The following is a 12,719-nucleotide window of genomic DNA, read 5'->3' as shown; positions in this document are numbered from 1 at the left end:
GGAATGAGTTACAGAGACAAAGTTTGGAGCTGAGACAAAAGGATGGACCATCTAGAGACTGCCATATCCAGGGATCCATCCCATAATTAGCCTCCAAACAATGACTTGCATACACAAGCAAGCATTTTCTGAAAGGACCCTGATATAGCTGTCTCTTGTGAGACTATGCTGGAGCCTAGCAAACACAGAAGTGGATGCTCACAGTCATCTATTGGATGGATCACAGGGCCCCCAATGGAGGAACTAGAGAAAATATCTAAGGAGCTAAAGAGATCTGCAACCCTGTAGGTGCAACATTATGAACTAACCAGTACCCTGGGAAATGCTATTCTATTTAAGAGCAGCACAGAAAGAGAATCATTTGGGAGGCAGTACAATGAGTGCAGTGCAATGGCGCTGAGTTCATTCAGGAGTTCCAGCAGTTTAGTGCAGGTCAGCAGAGGCAGTTGAAGCCAGAATAAGAAGGGGTTAGAACAAATTGCTAGAGTGAGTTTGCTACCAAGCAGAACAATTCAGTAAGAAGCTGAGAGAAGTCACGTTGAATCAATCAGCTTGGAGAGCAGTTTGAGCCAGAACAGCTGAGTTTAGCCAGCCAGCCAGAGTTCAGAAAGAACTAGAAAGGATGAGCTTAGTCAGCAATAAGCCTCTGAAATGATAATTACACCTTGCAAATATAATTACTTTTGTACTTCATATCCTCAGAGGTAGAGACGGGGAACACGTTAAATTAGAAGTCAGAAAGCATTTGCAAGTAGAATACTGGGTTCTAGAACATAGATTAGAGAACATGTATAAGTTCTGCCTTAACACTGACTAGGCGTCTTATCCTGGGAGAGCAATTGCACACTTTGAGCTTCATTTTCTTCTCCAAATGATACATTTGGAGTGATGAATAATGTAATATTACATATACTTTATTTACATATAATACAGCATCACATGTAAGAGACGGCTATTTCAGTGATAAGATATTTAAATTGTAATATCAGTAAAGTACTGTGCTATGACTGAGGCACAGAAAAGAAAGCAATGAATGTTAAAATGACTTATAACTAGAAAAAATAGGATATTGATTCTATAGTCATGATCTGGCATTTTAATAAATACCATCATAGGTTGTGCTCCAGTTTACATGGTGATATTATCTTCCCCCAAAGAACTAGTGAAGCATTTCAAAGAACGTACAATTTTGTTATTTCTATAATACCAAGCATAAACAAGCAAAAATGAATTGCATGATACTCACTTTCCAATTTTGAGGAAAACCTGAAAGCATTACACTGTTTTCCTAATCCTTACTATTTGAAGGTCTTATATCTGTAAGAGTCTCAAAGGGCATTTCATACGTAATCATAATTGAGCTATTATAAGTGAGCATTAACTTTGTTGTAACACTAATGTGTTTTTCTATTTTGCACTTGTTTGGAAGACCTAATTTATAAGATACACTTCCTAGATTATGTTCTCTGTATATATCATATATTTATGCCAGTTTAGCTATGTGTTCATTTTTGCTTCACATTATCATGCTAAGAATATCTGTGTGGCAAACAGCATAGTATTGAAAGAAAGAAATGCTTCTCTTCCTTGGATAAAGATAGTCTTGGTTGATGTTTTAGAAGATATGGGCTGGAGTGACTGCTCAACAATTAAGAATACGTCTTCCTTTTTCAAAATTCCAAGTTTGTTTTCCAATGTCTATGGCTGTTCGGGTGGCTTCTATCTATCTGTAACTTTATTTATTTATTTATTTATTTATTTATTTATTTATTTTCCTGACACCAGCGACCAGTGACAGATTTTATTATGTGAAGCAGTTTGAGAAAGTTCAGGTTTGGGCCATGATTTTCTGCAGCAGAGTCTTTTTTTTTTTTTTTAATTCCCACATCCCTAGTCATAGCTAAAGGAATGGATTACAGACTGCAGCCCAAGTTACATCACAGTTACTGTGCAATTCTTGATTATCTTAAGATCACAAAGAGTGTGATTTGGACCCAAATATCATAAAGAAAAGCCCTATGATGCAATTACTCTGTGATACCCATCCGACAGACATCACCAGCCTCACCCAGCTGAGAAGGGAAGCATCTTCTGATAGCCAGAACTGAATGGAAAAGGAAAATAATTTTCTGTGAGTGAGCCTGGGAGAAAAGTCTAATCCTGAGTGGGAAACTCAAGCCCTCCTGTAGCCATCTTGAATGAGTTAGGCAGGATTTAAGCTCTTTGGGTGGAAAAAAAAAAATCTCCTGGTTGCCTAGCAACCACTACTGCTCCTGCTCAAGAATGAGCAGTGTTGGGAAGGTGGGTCCCACTTTGCAAATGTAAGGACAGAATTCTTAGGAGCTGAGGTAGAGGTGGTCTTTGGGCAGAGCTGAGGGTCTTTAGGCTTTCCACATTTGGGGAATGTGAGCTAGTGACCTCATCTGGGATTTGTCTTCTCCTGATCAGTTCCTTGCCTGGATCCGGAAGGCAAGTTCCTTTTCTTATTCCCCTCAAATAATACTTAGCTTGAGAAAAACTGTGCTCAGAACAGCTGACTGAAAGTTCAGCCCTGGGTCCACTTCCATATTATGAGGCCATTTCTTCATAAGTCAGCCTCATTCTCTGGCAGCCACAGTGGAACATGAACAGAGAGACATGCTTCGTCTCCTCATCCAAAAGAAGATACTACAGAAAGGACATTCCCAGGACTATCTGCCACACCCTTTGTGCCAGACTTTCCACAGTATAAGCATCTCATTCTGGCTATAAGGTCCCCCGTGTCCCTACTTCTGTCTTTAAAGCACGCCAACTCCTCTAAGGCTCTCACCTTATAAGTTTATTATTTTTAGCATTCAAAAGAAAGGTCTGCATTAATGGCCTCCCCCTTCTAGCCATTTAGCCCTTAAATGCTGAGAGAGTGGGGCTGTGGGCATAAATCAATTCACATAAATGTGAATTGGTGTTCTGGTCATTGGGGTCACACTTGATCATAAGGTTCAGCCCAACTCCCTTTTTCGCTGTTTCAAGGGCTTCAACCGTCTTCTCCAGAGGGAATCTATGAGTAGCTAAGGGCTTTACCTTCAAAGTCTTCGGTGCAAAGATGAAAATTGTCATCGGCCACGAGTTGCAATATCGAAACACACCTTTGATATTCACCTCCCACAGGGCTGCATGCACTAAGGGGTAAATTGATCATCTTAGAGCCCACACTCACAAGGTCCTATCAGAGTGAGTGCCAGAGGTGCCTGTCTGGATAGAGGACTCTGCTGCTGTGCATTCATTATTGAGCTCTGGCTTGCTCCCTAGCAGACATTACATCTGAGGGGTCTCTTTGGCAACCTGGATGGTAAAGTCTGCTCTCCAACTTCCTTGGCTTTGGTCATAGGAGAAGCAGATGTGTCAGTCACCACCACTTGAGCAGTTCCTATTTCTTTGACCTCAAGCAAGGTGACTATCCCAACTGGCCCAGCTCCACACACAAGAACCTTGTTTCCCAGGGAAACTGAACTAGACCACAGAGAGAGGTTCAATCAGGGCCCCTTCTTCAAATGTGACACCTGTCAGGAAGCTTGTAGCAAAAGTCAGTACTATGCTTATAGAAGCAACAGAGGTTCCTATCAGCCAGGGCTGTGGCACAAAAGAAGATTGAAGGTGTCAGATTGTATACTCTGATCTTGCAGTATTCATCTACTTCTCTGGGGAATGCCAGGCTCAATGGCAAACTGGTCTCCTGTCCGGTCTCATGTCCATATTTGACATGATAAATGGACATTTGACATGTTGTTTTCCAAATATTTAAAGAATAATTGAAATTATCCTAATCATTAATGCTATAGTCATAGTGAATAGTAACATTTCAAAAAGATAAAAATCATTTAAAATCATGAAACAGTATATTTGAACATTTTAGTGATTAGTAAATAAATGTATGTTTACTTATCTGAGATTTCAAATACAAAGCAGCTTCCTTTCACTGTGATTGGCTTAATCATTTCCAAAATCGTGAAGTATTACTTTAAACTACAGGCTGATTACTATACATATAGGATAATACGCTTCTAATGTGTCAGTTTTAAGTATATCTTCAATTAAATACAAATTTATTGATTGTTAATAGTTTCATTTAGTTAATCAATTTAACTAGCAAAAGAAATTATTTAAACAGGAAGAGAATGGAAATAGAAAAATAGAAACAGGGCTGGTGAGATGGCTCAATGGGTAAGAGCACCCGACTGCTCTTCCGAAGGTCCAGAGTTCAAATCCCAGCAACCACATGGTGGCTCACAACCATCCGTAACAAGATCTGACTCCCTCTTCTGGAGTGTCTGAAGACAGATACAGTGTACTTACATATAATAAAATAAATAAAAAAAAAAAGAAAAATAGAAATAGTCTCATCGCTATGGAAAGCAAGACTAAATCACATACATGTGTGTAACACAAAGTTTTATGAAGAACAAAAGTTGACCTCAAGTTCTTGGAATATTCTGAGATAAAAATATATTATTTCTATTGTTCTGTTTCCTTATGAGTAAGTCCTCTGTCTGCTTGGCCAAAAAGTTTCTATGCCCAGAATTTAGATATGGATACTATGTAATTATGGTCCCTTGAGTCACTCACTTCGGAAATAGCTCCTTCTTATGAGTAATATGGGCTAGTGTTTACACTCACAGCCAAGTTCCTAGGCAACAACTAGCACAACTCTCAATTGTTTTAATGATCCATCTACCACCGAACTGAGCCTAAACACATTTGTCCATAACACACACACACACACACACAGAGTATTACACATTGGTACGTATGCCTATATTCTTGTGACATGTGGTTTTAAATGTTTAAGCAATTTGTTTATCCCAATGTTTCCTACACCTTGAAAGTTGCCTAGTTATGATTTGATTAAGAATGCATGCTCTGTCATGTAGAAAGGATTTTATAATGGTAAGCTTGACCAAAAAGGATTGTAAAGATAATCTTGGTATACCAAAATGATTAAAACAAATGCTAATTGTGGAGTTTCTCATTAAGAGAAGTGTGAAAAGTGTAAGCATAAAATAGTGGTGAAACCACATCATATTGAATGTATTATTAAGATATTCCACAAGTCCATACATGTGATATACTTGAAGTACAAATGAAGTTTACATTTCAACTTAGGTCATATTCAGAATATAAAAAATCACATTCAGAATAGAGAAAGTTTCCAATTATCCTAACAGCCAAAATCTGAAAAAATCTGGTACCAACCACCTTGAAAAATACTTATAGAATATAATTATATACATATATGTATATATATATATACACACATATATATGTATATATATACACACACACACACACACACACACATAATTTGGATATATATATGGTACACATAATTTGGATATATATATCCAAATTATGTGTACCATGTCTACATAGATATTTTATACGTTATACAGGTATTGTTGTTAGGGTTTTACTTCTGTGAACAGACACCATGACCAAGGCAAGTCTTATAAAAAAACCAACATTTAATTGGGGTTGGCTGGCTTACAGGTTCAGAGGTTCAGTCATTATCATCAAGGCAGGAGCATGGCAGTATCCAGGCAGGCATGGTACAGGCAGAGCTGAGAGTTCTACGTCTTCATCCAAAGGCTGCTAGTGGAAGACTGACTTCCAGGCAACTAGGGTGAGGGTCTTAAGCCCACACCCACAGTGACACATCTATTCCAACTAGGTCACACCTATTCCAAAAGGCCACACCTTCAAATGGTGTCATCCCTAGGCTGGTAGTCTTGGATTCTATAAGAGAGCAGGCTGAGCAATCCAGGGGAGGCAAAACAGTAAAGAACATCCCTCCATGGCCTCTGAATCATCCTGCTTCTTGACCTGCTTGAGTTCCAGTCCTGACTTCCCTTAGTGATGAACAGTAATATGGCAATGTAAGCTGAACACGCCCCCCCCCCATACACACACACAGAATTTGCTTCTTGTTCATGATGTTTGTGCAGGAATAGAAACCTTGACTAAGACAATAGATAACTTTTTGATGCTGCAAAATAACACTATAATGGTATGGAGCTGAGGAATCCAAGAATGAATAATGTCTTGAATGAATGTGTGTTGTTGGCAGAGGCATATCAAAGAGACAAATGACTTGCACTCGTGAACAATGTGGAAAACCATATTATCTCAGTTTCCCCAATGGGCTAGACTCAAGAGCTGTAGCACAGCTTTTCTGGAGGATTCTCAGTATACGTGTTTATGAAATTTGATAGTGTATTCAGAGACGTACAACTCCGAAGCCCTTCTCTGGAATGTTTGCAGCCTTAGACTGCTTGACTATAGAGACCTCCTAACAAGTCTATCTAGCCACTTCCCCAATGTGTAGCTAATAAAGACTATGCTATGTGTTGGTAGCATCTCAGCTGATCCCAATTTCACTAAGCATGTCTGTCCATTACTGTTTTCACAGCCTATGGTGAAAAAAATACATATGAAGAAGTTTATTTTGGCCTAATTTTTTAGAGGCAGAGGAGATATGGGTGTCTGGAGTAGGAACTAACAGATATATCTCGAACCACATTCAGAAAAAGATTGTGAACTGGAGATGCAGTGAGGTTGTGATCTCAGAAGGCCAACCCCTGGAAATGAAGGATTTCTTCCTATCCTTTTTCACAAATTGCTGATATATAACAACCTATGCCAAACATTCCTCATTAAAACCACCACGTGTATATTATATGTATAATTATATCTGTATGAATTCAGTCTATTTCCATTAACACTACTGTTTAAAATTGATACATGTTAAAAAAAGTTGTTGGTAAAATATTTTGATTGATTACTCCTCAATTAGGACACAATCAAACAAAAAAACACCATCCAAGGTAACTGAGTAGACTTTGCTTTGAGATTAGAGGATAAAATAACTTTAGTTATTGTCAAGAAATCCCTGAGTCATTAAAATTTATTTATTATTAACTCTAAGATTATGGAAGCTCCTTTTTATCATATATGTATATACATATATGCATATATAATGTCAATTTTCAAGTAATTTTTTGCTAATATTTTCAGTTACATCAAATATTCAGGTTGGCAACATTTTAAAAAGTGTCTGGTGTTACCTGACAATGTTATTTTTATATTTGTCTAAATCTACAGTAATGCCTGAAGACAATATCATCATTAAACTTTAGAGTAGTTAAATTCACCTGAAAGAATTCATTTTATTGTCTTAGAATCTTGGATAAATATTCTCTTTTTCTGACGATCTATGCTTTTAAAAATACTTTTAAATTATGTAATAAAACCAAACAAGAGAAGGGAGAACTAAAATCCCAATTTTTTTTGAAAGATGGCATGAGACATAATCATCACCTTATTATCCATGTTTCCTTCCTTAGACAATTGGGAAATATGCAATTTCAACTACATTGAGCATTTCTTTTAAAAAAATTTTTTGAGCCAGGCAGTGGTGGCTCATGTCTTTAATCCCAGCACTTGGGAGGCAGATGCAGGCAGATTTCTGAGTTCAAGGCCAGCCTAATCTACAGAGTGAGTTCTAGGACAACCAGGGCTGCAAAGAAAAATCCTGTCTCGAAAAAAAAAATTGGTAGAAACATCATAGTTACTAAAATAACACAAATGATTGCAATTCTTCTATAACCCATTTAGAAGTACTTTTGTTGGGTGTTTTGTATCTTGGTTTTTTTTTTAACAGAGACCAAATTGATTCATTTCACTTTGCAAAATCTATCTGCTGTCATTTTAAGGTTCGGATAAAAAATTTTCCCGTGAACATCTGAGAAAAATAAGTTTTAGATTTGGTCTCATACTTATCCTCATGTTATCCTCCAATAGGATGTTTTAAACAAAAGGCAGCTGAGATTAATTATATATGAACAAGCCAGTAATGGGATGCAAGAAAGTGTTAGTATTAATTATTATTTTAACAATGATCAGAATCCAGGCTGGCAATCATTCATGTGTTAACATAGCTGTTTCCAGGAAGTCAGCTATCATGTATCCTACAAGCTTGTTCTTATAGGCTGTCAATCTAAACTGAACCAAATGATGCAAGGAATACAAATATATTCTTATTTAATTTAACAATGAATAATTAACAAGTAAGCAAAAACAAATACCAATTCTGGGTCCTTATTGTAGTCCAGGAGTATTCAGTTCGTAATTGGTTGTGGTATTTGAAATTGCACAGTGGTGAAAGAACTTGCACTGTATCTTCTAAATTGGAGATTCTGTAACCTTTAATGAAATTAAATACATGAAGAATAGCATGCATTGTTCTCCATGGTCATCTAGCATGCAGTACACATGCTGGCAGACCACATGCACACACATCTTTGATTCACCATCAAATATCAAGAATATATTTACATGTTTGGAATATTTAGGATCTGTCTCACTGAAATGTTTCTAGTTCATTACACTGTACATTTCCAGTATAAATCTCTCTGCCTCAACTAGATTTGACATGGAGTAGGCGATGTCTGGGAATTCTAAAAGTCTGAAGGAGAAAAAAAATTATGAACTTCTAGTACTTAACAATGAAACACCCACAAGAAAAATGAGGATATGGACAAAGATCAAAAGCTTAAAACTATCTATCATGTATCTATCTACCTATCTATTTATCTAAATATGTATATACATACATGTATATATGTTGTGTGTTTATATATGTGTATGTGAATACATAAAATATATAACATATTAATTTGATCACATCATGTGTAAATAAAATATTCTCCCTATAAGCAAAATTTTAATGAAAGGTATTCAAACAAATCAAAGAAAAATGTTCAACTTAAAAAATAATTAATATATTTTGTTTTAAAAGATCTAGTAGTTTCTATAAGACTAGAAAATGTAAAGAGAACTAATAAAGTTGAGGAAGTTTATAACTAGTTTAAATGACTATTTAATGTCCACCTATGTTATTGACTGTTTTGATTACATAATACTATTATGTGATCTTTTAAAGAAAATTTAACATAAAAATTCACAAAGAAATCATGTTGGCCTTATACGTCATAAGTTTAACTATGTCCTTGATGTGTTGAATTAGACACAATATTTTGCATATGATTTGAGACAGCTTTGCAATGGTACCATCTGCCAATGTGTATTGTTATTTTGCTATTCTTTAATACTTCAATGACATACAAGAACAGAAAGAATTAAATCTTAATAATTTATATGTCATTTTACAGTTCATATATAGACTTTCAAGTATCAATGGATTGATTAATACATATGGTTGATCTCAGCTTTAAATTCTCACCTATATAGGCTCTCGCTTGCAGATGAATCAATATTACCTTATCTCATAACAAACCGTTCTGAAAACTACTACAGATAAAATTACACTGCATTATTAATTGTGTAGACAGCCTGACTTTAACAATGATTCTAAGCTGCTCATATTTCTGGAAACACTTTATGCTCCTGCCCATGGCATTGCCAGAAACAATTAGAGGTCTTGAATTGAGAAGGTAAAGTTACACGGATCTGAGATCATAATTAGCCCCTGACCTGCTTTTGATACCAATTAAGTTCTAACCTTGTATTTTTCTCCTGAATAATGCAAGCATGCCTTTCTCTTCTTTTCATAAATATTCTTTAATATTTACTACTAAATGATGACTTGTGCCACATGGCTGTAACCTAGAGGTATCACTAATGAGAATTTAATAGTTCTTAATAAGTTTGTGATTAGGCAGTTCTAGTGTCAATAGCCTGAAGAGGTTAAACTAAGTACAAATAAATTAACCATTGCCTTTTCCCGACACTGTTCAATTTATACTGGTGGGGTAGGGGAATTAAAGGGATGGAAATTTATATTTTAATTCTTTTCTGAGAACCCCTAAAGATTATACTACATTAAAAGCTATAACACACATAGAGCAATTTTGATATTGAAATTTGGCAATTGATAACAGAAATTAGACTGGGCCTGACAATTAAAGAGGAATTAACTGCAGACCCCAAAGGTCATACATGAACTACAGGTACAAAAATGGAGAAGAGACTGAAGGAAAGGGAGTCCAATGATAGTCACAACTTGGGATCCATTTCATGGGAGGGTACCAAGGTCTGACACTATTACTGATGCTATAATGTGCTTACAGACAGCCTGGCATGGCTGTTCTCTGAGATCCCTGAGCAGCTGCTGACTGAAAGAGAAACAGATAATTATACCCAACCATTGAACTGAAGTCTTCGACCCCTATGATTGATTTAGGGGAAGCACTGAGGCAGAAGGAAAGAGTGACCCCATAGGAAGACCAGCAATCTCAATGTAAATTACACAGACTCCAGGGACCTCCCAGAGACTGAGCCACCAACCTGGAGCACCAGGGGTATTTCCAAGACCCCTGGCAAAAATACAGCAGAGGTATGCCTGGTCCATCCTTAGTTAGAAAAGATGTACTTAATCCACAAGAGGCTTGAGGCACCAGGGAAGAGGGAGGTCTGGTTGGCGGGGAGCACCCTCTTGGAGGCAAGGGGATGAGGAATGAGAGAAGTCGCTGAAGAAGATAACAACTGGAATGTAAATAATTAAAATAATGATGATGATAACAATAATTAAAAATGCAAATCAAATTCACAGTTAAAAAAAAAGAGGAACTAACTGAAGGAATCCTTAGGTGAAATTGTTGTTTGTATATGGTACTAATTAGTAAATGGTGATATACTCCCTAGTCAATAAAATGGAAAGAAAACAATAATTTCTGACAGTTTTGAACTCTATGTGAACAGATATAAACTATAATAGCAAATTGCCAGGTAGAATGTGCCCACTGGAGCAATAGTGGTGTAATTATTGCGAGAGTAATAAACTCACCACTCTCTGAGGCTTACGCCTATGACTAAAGAAGTTCTAAGCTCTGAGAAAAATTTACTACTGTTGCTTAGCCATATTGACAAAATATCAAATTTCATTCCAAATACATATATTTATAGCAACAGACAATACTCAACTTCATTTAGTCTAGCCGGTCTTTGCAATAAACTGAGGTAAAAGCAGAGACCCAAGACTGTACAAGATGCTGAGAATAAAGAATGACTGATCATTTGGTTCTAAATAAAGCACTTATCATACCTTCTTAGGGCTAGTGGAATAGTGCAGAAGTGGAGATGGAGGGATAGTAGAATAGGAATACAGGAAAAGGGGCTATGAAAATCATCTTCTAATCATGATATGGTCCAACCATAACCATATCTAACCATGATATGGTTAATCACACGTTCAGAGCATCTTTGGATATTGGCACTGGATCTACAGAAACTCTCTCTTCCTACAGTAGTTATTGATGGAGAAAGGTACTCATGAGGCCTTACCACTTAGTGTAATACTATTGGCAACTAATAGGTTCTGGAACACAGAGAGGAATAGTATCCAATATTCACAAGTAAGCCCACCAAGGTCCAAAAGCTAGATTCAAGTTGATGTTTACATGTAAAGTTCTTGTGAAACTGAATCGAAGACAGTCATGAATATGGGAAAGCAATATTGAGGAACAGGGATGAATTAGTCAGGGTTCTTTAGTATAACAGAACAATTATATATATAATTATATTTAATATAAATATTAACACATATTAATATTTAATATATATAGTGAATTTACTGAATAACTTTCAGGCTGCACTCTAGCTAATCCAACAATGGCTGACTGTGAACAGAAAGTCCAAGAATTCAATAGTTGCTCTGTCCACAAAGTCTTATCTGGTCTTCAGTATATTATAGAAATCCATAGAAGTAGGTTCTCTAATGCTAGTGAAGGAGTGGATGTGGTAGCAAAAACTGGATTATAGCTGTGTGTCTTCCTAATTCAACATTTCAGACTAGAAGTGGATTCACCTGCTTCAAACCTAATCAAACATCTCCCACAGGTGTACCTTCCCTATCTGGATTCTAGTTCATTCCAGATGTCAAGTTGACAACCATGAATATCCTTCACAGGGTAGGAGACGGGAGCTGGCACAGGTAGAAGACAAAATTGGGTAGAGGAAGGTAATTATATAGATGTGTGACATTGTCAAAGAAAAAATTATTAATAATAAAACTTGTAAATGTGTTAGGAAATTATTACCAAACTATTTCATAAGGCTTGAGAGATATCTTCCCTTGTGACAAAGTGAACATGTAATTGACTTTTCAACTGAAAAAAATAACATTATATCAGCAATATAACAGTATTGATCAGTTGCCATCACTCTTTCTGTTGCCTTAATATCACAGACACTATTTTAAAATCATTTCCTACTGCAAGGAAAACTGATGAAAGAAAATGGTAACAATTAAAAACTCTGATTCAACATTTATAAAAAAAAATCTCCATTCAGTTTTTAAAAGTCTATTCAATTTTAAGAGAGTAAGCCATATAAAATGACACAAGCAGCTTAACAGGATCTGACTCAAGTATGTATGGTTATAAGAGTATTTATATTATAAGACTCAGGGGTGTCTATGCTCAGATGTATAAGCCAATTTCAGCACCACCTAGTGGAATGTTCAAGATGTTTATATGCCTGGACCTGAGTAGGGTCTTGAAGGCTGTTGGAGACCTCACCTCTCTGAGATGTGAGGAAGTACCTGTCTGGCAGAACACACTATATAGCCCAAGTTGGCCTTTAACTCATCCTTCTGCAACATTGTCCGGATGTAAATTAACAAGCATGAGCCCCATGCCAGCAGATCAGGGAAGTTACTAATATTATTA

The 12,719-nt window shown here is 36.5% G+C and overlaps 1 pseudogene; it reads right to left on the bottom strand.

Moving 5' to 3' along the window:
- Positions 1 to 2,877: 2,877 nt before the first annotated feature.
- On the bottom strand, positions 2,878 to 10,402 carry LOC110308991 (annotated as a pseudogene).
- Between the last annotated feature and the right edge of the window lie 2,317 nt (positions 10,403 to 12,719).

This window comes from Mus caroli, chromosome 14, assembly GCF_900094665.2.
Source record: "Mus caroli chromosome 14, CAROLI_EIJ_v1.1, whole genome shotgun sequence".
Lineage (NCBI taxonomy): Eukaryota > Metazoa > Chordata > Mammalia > Rodentia > Muridae > Mus > Mus caroli.
This window is presented reverse-complemented; position numbering and strand designations above follow the sequence as displayed.